Source organism: Alligator mississippiensis, chromosome 5, assembly GCF_030867095.1.
Source record: "Alligator mississippiensis isolate rAllMis1 chromosome 5, rAllMis1, whole genome shotgun sequence".
Lineage (NCBI taxonomy): Eukaryota > Metazoa > Chordata > Crocodylia > Alligatoridae > Alligator > Alligator mississippiensis.
Window position 1 is genome coordinate 9,194,576 of NC_081828.1, and position 20,988 is coordinate 9,215,563.

At 46.9% G+C, this 20,988-nt stretch overlaps 1 long non-coding RNA gene across 1 annotated transcript; it reads right to left on the reverse strand.

The window, feature by feature from the left end:
* Positions 1-5,883: 5,883 nt before the first annotated feature.
* LOC109281092 (uncharacterized) lies at positions 5,884-18,450 on the reverse strand. Its single transcript, XR_009462314.1, has 3 exons — positions 18,135-18,450; positions 9,608-9,728; positions 5,884-6,368 (listed from the first exon to the last, which is right to left on the reverse strand). It is a non-coding gene; the product is annotated as an uncharacterized LOC109281092 (long non-coding RNA).
* Between the last annotated feature and the right edge of the window lie 2,538 nt (positions 18,451-20,988).

The following is a 20,988-nucleotide window of genomic DNA, read 5'->3' on the forward strand; positions in this document are numbered from 1 at the left end:
CTGCTTTACCAAAAGATTTAGAACATGTTAAGAAAGGTACATTTGAGTGAATGGAGAGCTATTGTACAACAATTTAATCTGACTGCATGCAGTTATGGTAAGTGTAAGCTGTTCCTGGATGAAATGTGGTGTGTAGATTCAAGTCTAAAAGAAGTGTCTGGAAACAGAATTGTAGGCTATTATATGCATGGCAGGGGAAAAAGAAAGCACTTAACTCAATCTTGAAGTTCTTAGGCAAAACACCTGTTGGCTTTAGGAGTTAGGCCTTAGAGGGAAATTTAGGATCAGACCCTATAAAGTCAAATGTTTGGTTGGAAAGTGAACTCCTGTAATAGTAGGAAGGAAATAAAGCAGGATTCAACACGTGGGTATTAGGGGGAAGCTAAGATTTACTGATTGATTTATCTTTGTTACTTCATTTGAAGGCTGGGGTCTTTCCACTCAGGTCACCAGAGTCATACTGGTGTACAATTGCAGGAACATGTGTCAGAGCACCTTAGGTGTTTGCTACTTTTAGGGCTTAAAGCAGGCAGCAGGACAGCTGATAGGTACAGGCCAGCCCTAATGAGGTAGCCATGACTGCAGGAGGGCCCTGTGATAGGAGGAGGGGGCTGGGCAGCTTTCATTTTAACCCAGACCCTCAGGGCTGAGCCAGCAGTCTGCTGCTGGCAGCCAGAAGAACACCACCCAGCTGAGCTGCTGCTCAGAACATCCTTGGAGGTAAGGCCAGGAGCTGTGGGGATGGCAGGAGGCTCCTGGTCCTGGGGCATGACTAAAAACTACACCCTGATGGGGTAGGATGGTATAGTGGGTCCACCTATGGTGGGATGGTCCCCAGGAAATGCCATGCCAGTTCCCTCTCCAGTGAAAGGTGAGTAAGGGGTGCCTAATAGCCCCAGCCATCACAACTTAGTGGGTAGTAGGGCCAGGCAGTGGGGCCAGGCATGCCTTTGGACACCTGAGCCCATGGGGTGTAAGGCCCCATGGCCCCAGTGAAGGGGCAAGGAGTTGGCCTCAGTGGGGAGGAGAGTGGGGAACATAAGAGTGGCCCCAGCAAGGGAGCAGAGTGTTGGCCCTAGTGAGGGGGCATAGTAAGAGAATGGGCCACATAGAGTAGAGCCATGAGGGCGGTCTGAAGGGCTGAGCAGAGCTGGTGCAGAGTAGGATTGCAAGGGGTGGCCCGAAGGGCTGCACTGGGGGCTCGCAGAGTAGGGCTGCAAGGGCAACCTGAAGGTCTGCATATAGGCCAGCTCCACAAGTAGTTTAGGAAGTTACCCCAGTGAGGGGGCGGGAGTTTGGAGCCCAGTGTGAGGGTACAGTGACTGTAAGCTCCAGTGGGGAGTGAGAGTCCCACGTGAGACTCTGGAGCATGGGTCACAGTGTGAGGCAGTGTAGCAATATGGATGCCATCTGAGAGGCATGGGACATGGTATAGGGAAGGTTAGAGCAGTGTATAATCCCCCAGGCATCGGGACATGTAATGTGCAGCCTCTTGCACTTTACAACAATTAATATAACAGCAAGACGTGGCAGGAGAATGAGGGCAGACTCATAGACCACCCTCATAGTCAGCAAGTTCCTCCTAATCTGCAACCCACATTTCCCCTGTTGCAGCTTAAGGTCATTGCTCCTAGTCTTGTCCTCTATAGCCACAGAGAAAAAACTATTTTCATCTATGTAATCACCCTTCAGGTATTTGCAGACTGTTATCAAATTGTCTGTTTTCAAATTGTCCAAACTGTTGTCAAATTGTCTGTCTTCTTTTCTCCAGACTAAATAACCCTAGTCCTTTCAGGTTGTCCAAGTCAAAGTGTTCTTCAAAGATGAGTAAGGATTATTATTCCCATTTGACAGAGTGATAGCAAAGTCGCAAGAAGATCAGAGAACTTGTCCCAAATCACACAAGGTATCTGTGTGAGAGGCAGGTGTGTAACACAAGGGGTAGATATGCAACTGCCTCTGAACCCCAGCTGGATGTGTTGATGTGGGGCTGTAAGCAGGTTACCTAGCCAGCTGGCTTTTGCAGGAGGGTTTTGCTCCCTGTGGACTTCCTCAGCTAGTCCTCTCAAGTAACAGTCTTTAGGCACAAACAAGCCAAAAATTAAACAACCAAAACCAAAACCAAGCTCTTCTGCCCTGTCCCAGGAACTCGAGGAGGAGTCCTCTGGCTCTGGCTTCCAGCACAGCAGTTTGCCTCCTTCTGGTAACAACAAGAATTTGTTTCTTTTTCTTCTTTGAACTCGGAGCTTTTAAAAGCTCCTCGGAGGACACTCCCTGCTTATGCAAATGCCCTGCAGCTGGGCTCTCCCAGCAGAGCTAACTTCCCTTTTAAAGGAACAGACTACCCTGTTACAGGGGCCCAAGAGTCAGTAGCAGTGGCTCTGTGATTCAGCATCTCCTTGTCCCAGTGCACAGGAGAGTTGAAAGGAGCAGTTCAAATGACATCAGCAGAGGATCAGACACAACAGGTCTCTACTCTGCTATGGTTTGTCCTTTCACTGGGCATGACTGCACGTGCATTTACACTGGTTAAATTTATGCGTAGTAAGTTACTAGGGAATAGGCCGGCATCTACATGTGCAGACATTAAGATGCATTAATGCTGTGTGTGGACTGACTTGGGACTAAAGCTGGTCCCAAATCTGTCCACACATAGTGCTACTGCGCAGTAAGGTGTCTACACAGGCATAAATGTGCAGTAACTCATCAGACATAAATTTGATACCTGCGTGATGTAGGTATCAAATGTATGATCAAGTCGGCATAAGTCTCCATATTTACTGCACAGTACAGGCACGCATGTGTACATGCGTGCCTGTACTGTGTAGTAATTTCAGTTACTATGCAATTAATGCACACGTGTAGATGTGCCCACTGAGTGGTGGAGTCCTGGGTACAGTACCTATCCTAAACCTAAGGTTTCTAAGCTGACTCTGCACTGGTGGAGAAGTCACCTACTCAGGAGTAATTCTCCCTGGCCATTTCCAGGCTGGAAGATCAACTGAAACAGTCTGATCTCCAGATTACATGCACAATGGATAAGGCAGGCTGCACTCTCAGAGCTTTGAGTTAACCCAATCACAAAGAATATGTCTATGTAACACTGTGCAATGCATGCAGAGATACCCCAGTTAGTTTTGAGCAAGAAGCATGGCAAAGTAGGCCAAGGAGAACACAGCATTCAGATAATTATGCTGCTTCCAGCTCACTTACATAGCTTAGATAGCTGCATTACACTGCACTGTATCACACTGATGTACTCGAAGAAGCTCTGATTACTGATGCCAGCAAAGGGAACATTTAAGTAATCCAACTATACCAATATCAGATCAAACCCAATATTTAAGGGATCACTATATTTTAGGGAAGCAGAAGTGATTCACAGCATGGCAGACAAACATAGCTGAAGGATTTTTAAAGTCTTGTTGTAGAAGGCCTTTTCTGTTCATATTCTTTAGGAAGTGCATGCAAATTCTGTCTCCTCTGCCCAGAAAGCACTAACACCATACAGAGAGTCTGGGCGCATAACAGATTAACACCTGTGCAATTACATAGCTTTTGCCCAGTGATGTACATTTTTTTCCATTAATATATTTTGTGTTTCAGGTCAAATTAACCAAATCAGTTCCAAATCCTATCAACTGAGCAGAACTCAATTGTTCTAAAAACCATATGGACTGAGCAGGCTGAACTCAATCATTCCAAACACCACGTATGGCGCTACAACTGGCGAGCATCCTTCATCCCAGCCTCTCTCCCTGGGACTTCAGAGAGTCCCGAATCCCTTGGCAGGCATCCTACCTGCAGGCCCAAGCCTGGAGGTCTTGAGATTCAGATATCCCCAGAAACTGCAGGCAAGCATCCTCCATCCCAGACTCTCAAATCTGGCAGGACTTCAGATACTTCCTACACTTGATCTTAGCCCACAAGAGATCCAGTGAGGTAAATGACACTGGGATCTAGAATAAGCAGCCAATAAGGATCTCAGGGTGGCGGCTACAGTAGATGCCAATAACAGCCTGTCTGCATTTAGCAAATGGTTACTCCAGGATAGCTATGGACACATGAGATGGACACTGGTGTCATTTGTACAGGGGTATTTTTACTGCCGTTTATTCTGGGGTAACTCTACAACTCAGTCTAGGAAATCGCACCGGATTAGGGTTATACGTTGTGTGCCAACTCATTTTTCGCACTGGTACATCCGTATGCACTGTGTCCAGGCCTTGGATCGGCCACTTCCCTTCTGCCCTCAGCTTTTCAAACAGAATTGCTCCGTGGATCAACACGGGGTGCAGGGCAGGGGCCCAGAAGCTTCTTGCTGTCCATCTCTTCCCTTCGCAGCCAGCCACAGGAACCAACAGAGCCGTTTGTTGGCATTTACGGTGATTTGACCCGTCTTAGAGAGGAGGCGGCTTATCAGTTCCTGGTGAGGGACTCAAAGGGCCAGGCACTCGAGGACTGTGCACTGCCTGTAATGCTATGCAAAATGAGAGAAAAAAGCAGTCGCCACAAGACACCATTACCCTGAGCGGCACCGGATTGCTTCGTTTACATGGACGGCAGAGGAAAAACCTGGTTCTCCAAAGAACGTAAAAGGCCGAAGCGGAAATTCTTGACCAACAAAATTCTGTGACGTCAGCCCCCATGTCCTCAGTTCTGTAACGCTGTCCTTGTTTCCTGGAGCAAAAAAGAGGAGAAATCCAAGCCTCAGAGATCTGCAGTTTTAATTCTAATTAAATGGGGAGTGGTTATTTTCTGAAAAAAGGTAGCCCAGTGCCTTATTTTCCTCTTTTCCCTGGAGATGTGACACTTTCAGCAGAAATTAACAGCCCTCATCCGAGGTAAAGTATTAATCGTACTTTTAATTGGGTTAAATAAGTAACTCTAAACGGGGAGCAGCCATTGCTGATTAACTGTGTAATCCACACTGCATTCATCCATCCTTCAGAAATTGGGGCAGGGCAAGCAGACTGCTCCTGCGATCTGCACTGCTTGTGAACCAGCTGATAATTCCTTGTTTATAGAACAATCCCCTCTTATTGCCCTTAATTATAATTGCATCATTAATTGTAACTGGCTATTATTTATGGATTACCAAAAGCAACACACTTTATTGCTAGGTATTTTACAGACACCTCAAAAGAAAGTAGCTTCTCCGGCTGAACAGGAAACAGCTTTCTTAACCTGTGAGAGTGTTTGAGATTTCAAGCTACTGGTATTTCCTGTTGCAAACTGTGACAGAAATTCAAAATATTGAAAACGTTCAGGACTTGATCATCAGAAACCACAATTCAGTATGACGTTTTCGTTTCTGATCATTCAGAAACAACAGCATGTCAGTTTGGATTTTGATTTGAATCCATTCCTAATGTCTGTTCCTTGAGTCAAGGCCTGCTATTACTTGTACTGGTCTGAATTTATAAACGGTGCCAATGTTCTCTCTTTCTGTAATGGTAACGGGTCCATTCAGGCTAAGGGAGGGGCTACTTCCATTGCAGATGCTTTGTGTTGAGACTAGGGCTATGCAAGGAGGATAACTTGATTTATTCTGACTTGGTTGCAGAAGGTAGGATGGGCAGGGCTTGGTGCTGATAAAGCGGCATGGTCCTCCTTCTAGAAGAGTAGCTGGTTCTGCTTTAAGTCTGCAAGGCAAAATGAGAAACTCCTTGCCACCACTACCACTAGCATCAGCACCAAGCCTGTTCCACCTCGTCTCCTGGACCTCAGCCAGAAGTACTCCATAGAGTCAGACCTCCTCCAGGATACAAGCACCGAGCCCCAGCCACTTTGCAGAGGTCTGTGTTTAGACCCTCTCTCCCCAGTTCTCTATTGGACACACATGCTGTATAATAAGTGATCCCTGCATGTACCAGTGAGAATTTCATGAAATGAAAAATGCTCTGAGTTAACTCTGCATCCCGATTCTTGCAGTGAAGCCGTTATCCTGCTTACTCTATATTCAATTACAATTTAATTTTGAAGCCCTTTAATATGTGTTAAAAGGTTCCCAGAGGTAGTAGTGTTCCTTAATAATCTCGTGTAAGTAGGTTAGAAGGGGCCAGATTCTGCAAGATGCTGTGTCACCTGCAGGATGCTGCCTGCCAACTCCCAGTTGAGGACTTGGGGCTTTGCAGATGGCTTGCAACTCCCCACAGGGTCTGAGCCTGAAATAATCTTGTGGTCCATTTGTAAGAGGTGAAGCAGACCGCTGCACACAGAATCCATCCCAGTAAAGCTATGCGAGTTCTTAGATACCGATACTCGGTGGTTCTAGCAGGGGACTTTCCATCATGATTGCTGGGCTCCCTTTCCAGCTTTGTCACTGTCCTTTTGCTGTCGATTACTCTGTGACTCAGCTTCCCCATCTGTAAAATGGGAATAATAATACTTACTGCACAGAAGTGTTGTAAGTCAGTTCATTTATGCTATCAAAACAATGTGTTACTTGGAAGTGTGATACAAAGTACTCAGGGCAGAGCCTAAGGGACCTAACTCTAAATCAAGAGTAGCCTAATTCTTTGAGACCCTTTAAACACCGTACCCTGGATTTGCTGTTAGGGTGTCACTGAACTGTTGGGTCTGTTGTGGCAGGCCTCAGTTCCATAAGACAGTTTGTGATGCGTTTTGATGCACAGTGCAGTACTTCCACCTGCCGCCCTTTTACACAGGACCATGGCCCTTGTGGAAATCTCCAAGCAGTATAATGTAGTGCCATGCAGAGATGTGCTGCCTGCTCCAAACCAGACACAGCTCAGCTAGATGGTACAGTGCCATGTGCATGTCAACAAGCCCTGCCTCTCAGCTACGGAGAGCCAAAAAGGACTACTATAAGGGAAACCAAGTTCTGCTCAGCTTCCTGACACCACCAACTGTCCCACTAGAGACCTCTCTCTTACTTGTATGAGCAAATTAAAATTGAGCCTAAAGGGTTTTGAATTGAGGTTCATCACTAATGTAAATGTATATAGGGAGGAAAAAGAAGGCTCAGGGCAGCATAGGACCCTACAGGCTAGACTAGGGCCGTTGACGACAGAGAGGAGGAACAAAGCAGAGCTCTTCAATGAGTTTTTTGCCTCTGTATTCTTGAATGCAGATCTAGACAAATCTCCCAAATGCATTACTGATAGAAACAGGAGGAATGCCAGCCCACCAGCTGTCAGTGCTGACGTAGTAAAGAGATACTTGGAGGACTGGATGTGTTTAAGTCAGCAGGCCCAGATATGCTTCACCCAAGGGTGCTGAAAGAATTAGCCAGTGTCACAGCAGAGCCACTGGTACATCTGTTTGAGCACTTGTGGTGCTCAGGTGAGGTCCCAGAGGACTGAAAAAGTGCCAATGTTGTCCCTATTTTCAAGAAGGGGAGGAAGGAGGATCCAGGTAACTATAGACCGGTTAGTCTCACCTCTATCCTTGAGAAAACCCTTGAAAAAATTATCAAGGATCACATTGGTAGGAGTCCAGACGGTAATATAATGCTGAAAGGAAACCAGCATGGGTTCTGAGCAGGTAGATCCTGCCTGACTAACCTTGTTTCTCTCTATGACCAAGTCACTAAATACTTAGATGCAGGAGTCGAGGTAGATGTCATCTACTTGGACTTTAAGAAGGCCTTCGATATGGTATCACACCCTATTCTCATAAACAAATTGAAGGCTGTGCCATAGACAATTACACAGTCAGGCAGGTGGCAAATTGGCTTAAGGGTCATACCCAGAGAGTGGTGGTGGATGGGTCGGTATTGACCTGGAAAGATGTGGGCAGTGGGGTCCCACAGGGCTCAATCCTTGAGCCAGTGCTGTTCAATGTCTTCATCAGCGACCTGGATGAGGGCGTGGAAAGTACTGTCCTAATTCACAGATGACACAAAACTACGGGGCAAAGCAAACACACTGATGGGAAGGAACCAAATCCAGATGGACCTGGACAGGTTAGAGAAGTGGGCAGAGAACAACAGGATGCAGTTCAACAAGGACAAGTGCAAGGTGCTGCATCTACGGAGAGGGAATCACCAGCACACCTATAGGCTGGGGGGATGACCAGCGGCTGGGGGGGGCACGATGATGGCAGGAGCATGGCAGCGGCGGCGGAAGCGCAGTGGCAGTAAGTGAGGGAGATCTCGGAGTCATTGTTGACTCCAAGATGAATATGAGTCGTCAATATGAAGTAATTAGCAGAGCTAGCTGCACTTTGTCATGCATTAGTAGGTGCATTATGAACAGGTCCAGGGAGGTGATGCTTGCCCTCTGTGCGGCATTGGTCAGGCCACAGCTGGAGTAGTGCATCCAATTCTGGGCATCGTACTTCAAAAGGGATGTGGACAACCTTGAGAGGGTCCAGGAGGGCTGCTTGTATGGCTAGAGGCCTGTAGGGAAGGCCCTATGAGGAAAGGCTGAGGGACCTGAACCTGTTCAGCCTCTGCAAGAGAAGGCTGAAAGAGGATCTTGTGGCAGTATACAAATTTACTGGGGGGGAGGGAGCAGGGAATAGGAGATGCTCTGTTTACCAGGGCACCCTTTGGAATAACCAGAAACAATGACCATAAGCTGACAGAGAGCAGATTTAGGTTGGACATCAGAAAGAACTTCTTCACAGTTAGGGTTGCCAGAATCTGGAATGGGCTACCAAGGGAGGTGGGCTCTCCCCTACCTTGGGGGTCTTCAAGAGGAGACTGGACAAGCACCTGGCTGGGGTCACATGACCCCAGCACTTTTCCTTGCCATGGGCAGGGGGTCAGACTCGATGATCCATTGAGGTCCCTTCCAACCCTAGCATCTATGAATAAAAACACGATCAATCTCATTATCAAAAGCAGTCTGGAAAAAGACCTGGGAAGAGGTGGGCAGACACACCTGCTCAGATCAGGGTGGACTAGAAAGCCAGTAGGGGATGTCTACTCCATCTTCTAATGATCCTATAACTCCTCTGTGACTTTGTCTACATGTGTGCTTAACTGCGGAGTAGACTAATTAGCTGTGGAGTAAAGCGTCACCATCTACATGTGTGATGCTATTAGAGCACAGTAAGCAGTTAGTATCATTGGGAACAATACTATCTTATGTTGGGGTAATTAACTGTGATTAAACCGCACATGTACACACAGGGATAAATTACTCCCGGTCAGCCCAGCCAGCAGGGAGCCAGATTGCTGCCTGCCACCTAGCCACACTGCACCCTTGTGCCTCAGTCAGCCTCTCCGCCACCTGACGCCGTCACCTGGATCCCGGGGCTGACCCCTGCATGCTTCCTGCCAGCTATCCCAGGTGTATGTGTAGACGCTGCTCAAACTTCTCTGGAGTTTATTGCTTCGAATTAATTGCATGTGTAGATGCACCCTGCCAGGCTAAAATGGATGTCTTAGATAGGAAGGTGTAGCAGGAAGCTGGAGTCTGTCCCTGCCGCACTCACTCTGTGGGTGAGCCAACACTGGAGATTCAGCAGCGAGGCTTGATTAAATGCTGACACAGCCTCTTTAAATCTGAGGCAGGAAAAGGATATCAGAGACACGCAAAAGTTAAGACACTGGGTGGGGAGAAGGGGGCTCCCAGTGTGGAGAGTAAAGGATGTGAGCCCTGGAAAGGGGCCAGGACTGGGCAAGCAAACTTACCTGGGCCAGTGCGGAGGTGCTGGTGAGCAAACTCTGGAGCAGTAGACTCAGAAGGCAATGCCGGATGACGATAGTTTTGCTGGTATTCCTTGGAGCACTGGTGGAGTTGGACTCTCAGGACCTGCGGGAGAAAAGATGGAAAAGAAAAGATTCATAAATTCATAGACATTAGGGGCTGGAAGGAATCTACATGTGCTACTCATATGAAGCAATAAACTCTGGAGCATTTTGAGCCTAAGTAAACTAGTCCTGGGCACAGCATCTATACATATGTCCAGGACAGCAGCAATTTGAGCTGGGGTGGACAGTTTACACCAGGGTTGCTCACCGCAGGCTCCAGGTGGCAGCACTGAGCAGCAGAGGGGCTGGCAGGGGCACAAGGGTGCTGGAAGTGTGGAGCCATGTGGCCAAGCAGCAGGCAGAAATTTGGCTGACCGGGCACAATTTACACTTGTGGGCAGCATCTACACTTGCATTTAACTGCAATAAATTACCCTGGCATAAGATGGTACCATCCCAGACAGTACGATCGTACTGCAGCATTAATTAGTTTACTGCAGCCTAATAGCATTGCATGTGTCGATGCTGACACTTTATTCTGAAGCTAGTCTACTCTGCAGTTAAGTGCATGTGTAGATGCAGCTGCTGAGAAGCACAGAACATGTGTTCTGCGCGTATGAAGGAGCAGTCGAGGCAATGGAGCTACCTATCTCTGGAGAGCGGGCCCGCACTTAGTCTTTGCTGACACAAAAATATCACAGACAAGCACTTAAAGGCTCATTTTGCACTCAGTGCCCCTTCCTCTTGAATGTGGAGATTTTCACCATCTTGAGCCAAACTATCTGGAGAATATTTAAGTAAAAGGTTTTTAAAACAAGACTACGTGGGTATGTAGAGGCGCCTCACCCAGAGTGCCCTGACATCCAGCTGCAATGGGATATAACTAGCATCCGTTGCAACATCTTACAGGAAATGAGAGACATCTGGATATTGAGACAGATTCTTATCATGACGGCCCCTCTCCAGACTCCCCGCCTGCCTGGAACAGAGAATTCCCACCTATATTTACCTGTATCGGGATGTCTCTTGTATAAGGCTCAAGTGAGAAGTGATTTCATGGCGGGGGAATGAAGTTATTACTATTGTATTAAATGTATTTCAGCCTTTGACCTTGGAATGATGGCTCACTTTTCTGAAGTAGAAAATGTGGAAAACAAGTTATTTGCAGAAAAGAGTAATGAACACTCAGAACTTCTCCATCTGTCAGGCAGGCAGCCTGAGTTGGCACAGACTCGGGTCAGTAAAGTGAATGTTTGTTGCTTCTCTTCCTTGTATTCTCACGTGACATCTTTAAGTAACGCTAAGGAAAATAGTATCAATAATGGGTACAAGATTAAAACAAATACAAGCAACTGTATACAAATACAAGCGAATATATAGGCTTTGCACTGAGCATTGTCAAACCCTATGCAGTTTGGGATGGGCTGTTTTCATACTGCTGCTATGTTTCTCCTTCACATCCTGGCCAAGAAATTAAAGATGTTGCAGAAATAAAGGATCCTTTCTTAATGCAGACAGCTTTTATTTAATCCCCAGAAAAATCATGAAGCAGGTTTTCAAAGAATCCATGTCTAAGCATGTCGGAAGAAAGAAGGTGATTAGGAGCAGTCAGCATGGATTCACCAAGGGCAAGTCATGCCTGAACAACCTGATTGTCTTCTATGATGAGATGACTGGCTCAGTGGATGTGGGGAGAGCTGTGGACATGACATACCTTGACTTTAGACAGGCTCTTCATACCATCTCCCACAACATTTCTGCAAGCAAACTGACGAGGTATGGGTAGGATGAATGGACTGTAAGGTGGATAGAAAGCTGGCTGGATTGTTGGGCTCAATGGGTAGTAATCAGTGGTGCAATGTCTAGTTGACAGCCAGTATCAAGTGGAGTGCCCCAGGGGCCGGTTTTGTTCAATATCTTCATTAACGATCTAGAAGCTGGGATACAGTGCACCCTCAACACGTTCTCAGATGACACCAAGCTAGAGAAGCAGTGCTAGGATTCAGAGTGACCTAGACAAATTGGAGGACTGGGCCAAAAGAAACCTCATGTGGGTCAACAAGGACAAGTGCAAAGTCCTGCACTTAGGACCAAAGAATCCCATGCACCAGTACAGGCTTGGGACCAACAGGTTAAACAGCAGCTCTGCAGAAAAGTGCCTGGGGGTGACAGTGGACAACAAGATGGATATGAGCCAGCAGTGTGCCCTTGTTGCCAGGAAGACTAAGAATATGCTGGGTTGCATTAGTAGAAGTGCTCCCAGCAGATCAAGGGAAGTAATTACATATCCCACTCTATTCTGCACTGGTGAGGCCACATCTAGAATACTGTGTCCAGTTTTGGGTCCCCCAGTATGGAAAAATGTGGACAAGTTGGAGAGAGTCCAGTGGAGGGCAACAAAAATGTTTCGGGGGCTGGGACACATGACATAAGGAGAGGCTAAGGGAACAGGGTTTCTTTAGTCTGCAAAGAGAAGACTGAGAAGGGATTTGATAGCAGCCTTTAACTCCCTGCAGGGGCTTCCAGAGAGGATGGAGCTGTGCTGTTCTCAGTAGTGGCAGGTGGAACAAGGTGCGATGGGCTCAAGTTGCAGCAAGGGAGGTTTAGGTTGGATATTAGGAAAAACTTCTCTCTAGGAGGGTGGTGAAGCACTGGAACAGGTTACCTAGAGAGGTGGTAGAAACTCCATCCTTGGAGGTTTTTAAGGCCAGGCTCGACAAAGCCCTGGCTGGGATGATCTAGTTGGGGCTGGTCCTGCTTTGAGCAGAGAGTTGGACTAGATGCAACCTCCTGGAGGTCCCTTCCAGCCCTAACTTTCTATGATTCTATTTTAATTGCTATTTTCAGAGAGCTGCTGAATAGCATGTTAAAAGTTAAGCGGATTACCATTTATGGCTGGCATTATGCAGGATTCTGATTTTAATTCCTTTTACAACCAAAGCTCTTGCATGCGTACCCGACTGTTTTTGAAACAAGAAGCCCTCAGAGCTTCAAAAAGCGAACAGCAGCAAGACAGAGCCACTGTGGATTTCCCATAGACATCATTGTGAGACAGGGAAGAGAGCATTTAGAGCAGCAGCTCCAGATGTAAAGACCAGAAGAAATGTCCAGTGAAAAATTCAGATCTAAAACTCAGCTAAACATTCAGATTTCCCTATAAATGAGGGATCTTAGAGAGTTAGGATTCCAGGGCACATGAACCGTGCGATTCAGTTCGGTTTTAATGTCGCATAAACCAGAGCTTTAAAGTGCCACTTTATTTGATGACAGGTATTGATCCTTCCACCCTTATTCTGAACTGTGACCCAACATCTGCTGTAAAGGGAAGCATGCAGAATCATCCAGGCTACACGACTGCATCGCCTTCACACACGTATTCATGGGCAACTGTGACAGAGCACTAGGTGCGCCTCTCACTTCCAGGAGAGAAGCCTACAAAGCAGCTGGCAGGTGGGAAAGGGAGCTAAGGAGGGCATCCCCCAAGTAGGAGAGGGCCAGGTTATAAGCCCATGACACGGTCAGGCAGTCTAGCCCTGCAGATATAAACAGCGGTGCTCCTGACACAAAGCTTGCAGCAGGGCTCCTGCCTGAACCTGAGAGCTGGGGTAAACTGTAGAGAGGGGTCTGATAGCCCAGAGGGGCCTATTTGGGACCAGAGAGGGTCCAGGAGCTGATAGAGAGGCTTGAGTGTGCCAAGAGGCCGTGGAAGGGCTGAGCGTGATTAGGTGAACATCAGAGAGCAATAACACTTGTGAGGCATGGGGCATGGTGCAGGGACAGATTGGAGCCATGCAATCAGCCCGTAAGGCAAGAACCAAAATCACCTGGTGGTCATTTAGAGACAGCAGCTTGTGAAGCTCTGGAGGGAAACTCCTCTGTATTTAAAACATTACAACAAGGCGCAGTGGGAGACCGAAGAGGCGATTACCTAGAAAGTGAGGACTGAAGTGACTCCAAGGGCTTCATGGCCATCCCTCGGGATGGTAGACCCTTCATGGCTATTCCTCGGGATGGTAGATCCTTACAGTAACCCAGTGCAAAATTAGCTACGAAGAGGCAAAGCCCCATCTTCGATATGCATTTGTGCATGTCCTGGAAAACCTTACCCAATAGCTAAGCCAGATAATTTGGTAGATCTTCTGAAGGTTGGCCTAGAGAGGTCGGGGATAGAATGAAGAGTGACACAGAACGTCCCTGGAGGAGCTCCCGGGTTAGCTAGCCATCATTTTGTGGTCTTTTATGGCTGACTATCATTTCACCTCATTCAATCAAATGCTAGATGTCCATGGTACTCTGTTCGTGGTTTCCAGCTTCTGTGGAAATGTCCCCAATTTGCAGCTTACAATGAGTCTTGCTGTCACCACTGTGGTAATTCTTGCTCTTTACAGATGATCCAGACTATGCTATTTTAGTTTAACATGGGCCATGTGATCTGTCTTGGGTGCACTGAATCAACAATTAGACTTGACCTACTCTTAGAGGGTTAGGAGATGAAGGATATATTGTACCACATACCAGTAGAAAGACAGTTTTTTCATGGCACTCTGCTGAACCTCAAATCCAACCTAAATTAAAACAAAACACAAAACCCCCCAAGCCCCCAGCTAACTTTGATATACTGCTAAATGCAATTCTATTAACACAGCCTAGACGGTGCAGGGTACACTTGTTTAGGAGTACGTTTCCACAGTACCCGGCACAATGGACTTTCGAACAAGACTGGTGCTTCTAGGAGTCGCTGTCTTATAAATAACACTAATATAGTATTATTAGGTAACAAGTTAGGTAATGACTTTATGAGGTAGGGAAATATGCTTATCCCCATTTCACAGATGGGGGCACTGAAGCAGAATGATTTCCCCATTTGCACGTGGGCAGGGAAGGTATGGTGACAAGCCAGATCTCCTGACTCCCAGCTTTGTACAGATTAACTTCAAGTTAATTAAAAAAGGAGAAAGCAAATCATGGCATATAAAAGCTGGATTATTAGGCAGCAGTTAAAGTGACAAATATGAGGTAATACACAAATGAACTCATTTGATTTCCTTCCACAAGATAGAGGGATACTACCGTAAATTAAGATAACTCTGCTTGATTTTACTTTGACCATATCTGTTGAGGTGTTCATCATCACAGGGAACTGTGGCCTTGATCCTCATACGGTCTGATGGCTAGTCAACTGGCTGTGGGGTCGGACCCAAAGAGTACTAGTTGAAGGGAGCAGATCAACGTGGCGAAGGGTGATCAGGGGAGTCCTTAAGGGCTCGGTACTTGGGCCGGTACTCTTTAACATCTTCGTTAACGATCTGGATTTGGGAGTCAGTTGTGAACTCGCCAATCTGGCAATACCAAATTATGGGGGAGGGCAGTCACACCGAAGGACAGGCTGGGCATACAGGCCGCCTTGGACACACTCTCAAGGTGGGCCGACAAAAACCTGATGGCCTTCAATGCAGAGAAGTGCAAGGTGCTGCACCTTGTTAGGAAGAACCCCCAGCATATTTACAGGCTCGGCAGTGCTACACTCGCTAGCACCACAACTGAAAGGGCCTTGGGGGTTTTGACTGACCACAAGATGAATATGAGCTACCAGTGTGATGCTGTGGCTGGCAAAGCTAACCAAACTCTGGCGTGCATCCACTGATGCGTCTCAAGCAAAACCAGGGAAGTCATCCTCCCGCTTTACTCGGCCCTGGTGAGACCACAGCTGGAGTATTGCATCCAGTATCGGGAGGCCCCCCACTTCAGGAAGGATGTGGAGAAGCTTGAGAGAGTCCAGAGAAGAGCCACTTGCATGATCCAAAGCCTGGAGGGCAGGCCGTATGAGGAGAGGCTGAGGGACTTGGGACTCTTCAGTCTGGAGAAGAGAAGGCTCGAGGGGGGGACTTGGTGGCAGTCTTCAATTACATACGAGGAGCACATCACGACCTGGGAGAACAGCTGTTCACCAGAGCTCCCCAAGGGAAAAACAAGGTCTAATGGCCATAAACTTCAGGAGGGCCGATTTAGACTGGATTTAAGAAAAAAAGTTCATTACGGTGCGTGTGTCCAGGGTCTGGAACAAACTCCCTCCAGAAGTGGTGCAAGCACCTACTCTGGACTCCGTCAAAAAACAGGTTGATATATTTCTTTCTGGGGTCACTTGATCCCAGCTGACTTCCCACCTATGGTGGGGTGGTGGGGGGGGGCTGGACCCAATGATCTCTCAAGGTCCCTTCCAGCCCTAATGTCTATGAAATCATGACAGTTAAGTTGCAATGATGCATTCTGCCAGCATTTTGGCAGCTGTAAAGGAAGAATTCCTGTTAGATAAAATCATAGAAAACGAGGGTTGGAAGGGACCTCAGGAGGTCACATCTAGTCCAGCCCCCAGCTCAGAGATCTGGACAGATCATCCCAGCCAAGGCTTTGTCTGCCTAGGTCTTAAAAATCTCCATGGATGGAGAGTCCACCACCTCTCTGGGTAACCTGTTCCAGTCCTAGTGAGAAAGTTCTTCCTAATATCCAACCTAAACTTCCCTTGCTGAAAGTTGATTCCCTTTCCACAACTTGATTCCTTTCCCTTGATTTGATGCCAGTCCCACCAGAAGATGGCCCATTTCTTAACAATTAGGTTTCTTAACACATTGGCCTTGCTTTGACTGGAACAGAAATCATGACTGATGTGAGAGAGCACACGTTGACTACCAAGACTTCACCTGAGGCTTTACTCATGCTATAAACCGCCTTTACCAAGTGTTATCTGGTCATGATCAGCCCTAAAGAGGAACTGAAGAAATGTATTAAAAACTGTAGAGGGGCTTCTGGCCTTCTAACATGACATTGGCCAAAATAGTCCTCCCCACAAATTAAAGGTTTCACATGTCTTCGTTTTTCTCTTTTTCAACATACTTTAAGTGAAATGCTTGGTAGTGGATGGTGCCAGACTAACTGAATTCAAAGTAAGAGACAGAAAGTGAGAGTGGCTATCTGATATTCTGGACTGGTTGGCAGAGCACACCCTCTATCGAGACAGCACCAAGACTCAACTCACTCCCTGGGAGACAAAAAAAAAGGAGGGGGGGGGGTCTAAGATTTCAAATAACGGTTGCAGATAGAGACACCAAACTGAGAACTAATAGCACCGGCAAAGATGCCCAGGGGGTCAAGGTGCCCAAGGTGACTATAACCCTGTAATAAAGTCTTGAGTTACAGAGAACATCTCTGTAGAGCTTCCTCTCCCTGGACTGATGGACAGCCATTCGACCAGCACCAGGAGGAGGCTGACAGAGATACCAGCCTGTCTGAATCCGAAAATGATGACCTACATCTGTCCAGAACCAAAGCGAGAAAACCCAGAAGCAACTGCCTCTTTGGGACGAACAATGAAAACAACAAGAATGAGAATCCAGGTAAAAGGTTGAGACTAGCGATGCTGGATGAGGACACTAAAGACAGAACCTTGGTCAACAAACCCCCTCGGTTCTGTGACGGAGTTCAGGTAGTAAGTGAACGCTGCCAGGGGTGGGAAATCTGCCCAGGTGTACGAGATGACTAGAGATCAGATACAGGCTATATACAGCCATCAAGTTTCCACCTTGTGGACTGATCAATGGGCATTTTGTCCAGTGAAAGTTGATGAGGAAGTGGTAGACTGACTGTCCTAGAGACTGAAATATTTTACATATCCATGATGCAAGTTCAGCACAAAAGGTCTGCACAATGCTTACCAATGTGCTTCAGACCAAGCCTGTTCTGGCCACTCGAAGAGTGAGCAGGGAGCTTTGATTTCCAGCTCATTAATTTTTTTGTTCTATGCCGACACAGCTGCAAGGAAACAAAATTAGGATGCGAATATTTCCCTTCTGGGAACTGGACTGCTTCTAAACAGTTCATTTTACCTACTTTGGGCATGGCTGATGTGGACTAGGTGCAAGTCAGGGACACTGAAGATTAGGGTGGCATAACCAGCAACTGACAGTTGAAGCATTTCTTGTCCTTTTCGAATCACCCTCCTGAGGTCCAGCAGTTGAGCACTCCACCAAGGCTGCTAAGGTGAAGATAATCAATGCATCCTGTATGCCAACATCCAGAGCTCACATCCTGTAATAGCAGTATTTACTTGCTTCATAGAGATGCAAGGAAAAATCCATTAGAGACTGTGTAAGTGTAGCAGACCCGGGCCCCAGGCATGACCGTGCTGCCCCTGATGCCAGAGGGCTGCTGCCCTTGCCCAATTCTAGGTACCTTCCCTTCTACTCTCACCTTCCAACTCTTGATGTAGTTGTTAGATTAAAGGGACGCTGTCTAAGGGTCCTAGAACACACCTACACCTTTTTTTCTCAGCAGATCCCCTTCCGGACCCACTCGCTCAAATCCAGTCCTTCTTTAGGTGGGCCCTCCTGGCCCTTATGTGCCCCCTGGCAGTCATTGCCTTATGGGCTATTCACGGCCTCCGACCTCCCCTACAGCCATTCCCGTGCCTCACCGGTGTTATGCATCATCCTTCCAGTGTGGCATTTGTCCTCAAAGCCACCAGGCCACAGGTGTGCCCTTCCTGCGCCTGCTGACCCGCCTGCTTTCCCAGCTAGGGCTTAGCTCAACAGTCTTCAGCCCTTTGCTTTTAGGCTGCCTTCCTGTCTGGCCTGTTGCAGTTTGCTGCTCTGCTCCTGCTCCTTAGGTGAGTTGCCCTCCCAGGGCTGGTCCTGCCTGAAGCTCGCTGTCATTGTTTGCTGGCAGCGGGCTCCTCAATGGCTAGCTAGCCTCCTGGCTGTGAGCTCTCCCATCATCAGCCTCGTTCAAGCAGGAGTTGCTTGGCTGGCTGCAGGTGTTCCCCCTTTCCTGACTTGGCAGCTCCTTGCCCAGGTGGCAGCGATTCCTGGCTGCCTGTCCTCTGGCAGCTAGCCTCCATTCAGCTGCTCAAGGCCCTAATTGCAGAGTTCTTCCTCCTTCAGATGACAGGAGCCTCTAGGTCACAAGAAGGAATTCAAACACTATAGTAATGAGGGATGAATAAGCCTATGATAAACAGATTACCTATCCCCTCCGTGATTGAGCAGGATAATGCCTACCATGTAGGTGCAAGTGGTTTATATATTTGTACACATAACTTGAAGACAAAGTGCTGTAAAAGCACTAAATGTGATTATTAGCATATACTTGTTTCTCATGCAGTTATACAGCAGCTAATCAAGCTAAGGACTGGCCTGGCTGTTTATTATGAGCATCTCTTTTCTCTCATCCTTCAGGAACACCAGTTCACTTTAGGGGAGGGCTTCTTATCTTCTGTGCTACAATTAAAAGGGAACTGAAAGGTAATAAGGTTTTTCAACTTCAGCAAAAGATGGGGCATTATTGAAACAGATTCTTCTTGGATATTTTTGCAGCCCAAAAATGTTCCAAAGGAGGAAAACAAACCAACCTGCATACACTGAAACCTCTTTACCACCAGGTGAGAGGAATGAGAGCTGCCAACAGGTTATTATGAGCTGGAAAACAGAACTGTGGCTTTTGACATCAAAAGCACTGGGATGGAAACCATGCCATGACTGACACAATAATAATATTGGCAAGAAAAAGAAGAGGCCAACTCCCCACGTCTTTGCAATGGTATCTATGATGCTGATGCTGAGCTGGTATTCTCATTAAAAAAATCCAGATTGTTTGGATTATTTTACAATATATTGTCTTGTTAAAAGAACCATCAGGAATAGAAAGAGTGCATCATTCTGGAACTGGACTACAGGACCCTGGAGATCCCTTCCTGCCCTGTGATTCTGGATTGGAAGCTGGCATTTCAGTTATTATCAGTCAGATAACACATCACTGTTTCCCTCTGGGTTAATAGTAATGGTGAGACTTAAAAATATCCTTTGTTTAGAAGAATGAATACTAGTACTTTGCACTTCTTTACCACCTTCCACCCAAGGGTATGAAGGCATTTTTCCAGTACTAACTCTGAGTTTTCCTGTTAGAACAGACAGTCTTAATTCTGGCATTTCCTAATATTTGAGCAATTGTAGAACTTCGTAACCTATATGTTCTTTTAATATACCATCAGAGCTCATAGTAGAGATGATATCTTTTATTAGACCAACAACATTTTTGCAAAAAAAAAAAATTCTGTGCAATTCCCTATATTTTTTAAGCAAACGAAAAAAACATAAATTCCACCACATGACTTCACACTGGCAGCCAAACAGGTGGGCAGCAGGGCTGAAACCTGTAGATCCATCATGCAGACCTGCTATTGCTTGAGTTAATAGAACAACTGATAGCACCAGTAGACTGCTACCTCCTATGCTGCTCATGACTGGACAGGGATTATAAATATTTGGCCAGAATATTTTACAAATATTGGTTGACTTCAGCGGAGAGATGAGACTTGGGAGTCCTGGATTCCATGCCGAGCCCAGGAGGGATGTGAACTCTGCTGTGTACAACCCCTTCTTTCTATTCCCCAGGAGCTTCAGCAGTGTAGGGACATGGCTGGGTGTCTAAACCAAAGCGGAAGTGGTGACTTCCAGTTGCTGCCGTGATCATGAATGCATGGTCACTGGCAGCAGTGGATTTTGATCACCCCCTCCCTCTCCAGGTCAGTGCCCAGGGCAGGTACCCTGATTGCTATCCCCAGTTATGCTACTGACAATGCCCGATCCTTTCTTTCTCTTTCCTCTAACTTGCCCCTGTCCCTGTGCATATCCTGCCTCTTTCCTAACCATGGCTCCTAATCCCAGTCTTGTTCTTCTTGACTATGCATTCCTGCTCTTTGCTGCTCGGGCTTCTCACCTTAGTACTACTCTCCTTACCCAACCAGTCCTGGTTTCCCACTCCAGACTTCCTATCCAAGACCCAGTTTTCACCTCCTAATTTCCAGTATCTCTCTTTTCCCCAAATCTAGCCTGGTCCAAGTTTCCTTGTCTAGACATTTCCAGTTCTGCCTCCCTGGAATACTTGTCCCTTATCTTCTTGCTCCTTCCCTTTTTCTCTCCCACTCTGGCCTAAGGTTCCCATGCCCCCGTTTCTTCCCATTAGTGGTGTGAAGAAATCCCTCTCTGTCTGTCCCTGATTTGGGACATTCCGGCTCTCCCTCTGGTTTCACTCTGGTTCAACCTGGTCACCTAGGCTACTGGGCTGTAAAAATTCCTGAGGGGAGGGGAGCTGCTTCTTCCTCGCTTTCTGAGGCAGAATTTTTTTTGAAAAAACAACACACAAAGGAAGCAGAGAACCTGAGGTGGCTGCCTGAAGATGATTTGCAAGTAGAAATCTGGAATCTAGCTGGTAGTTTAGACCCAAGTGTTTTAGCCATGTGTTAAAAAGGTCACTGAACCCAAATTTGATGA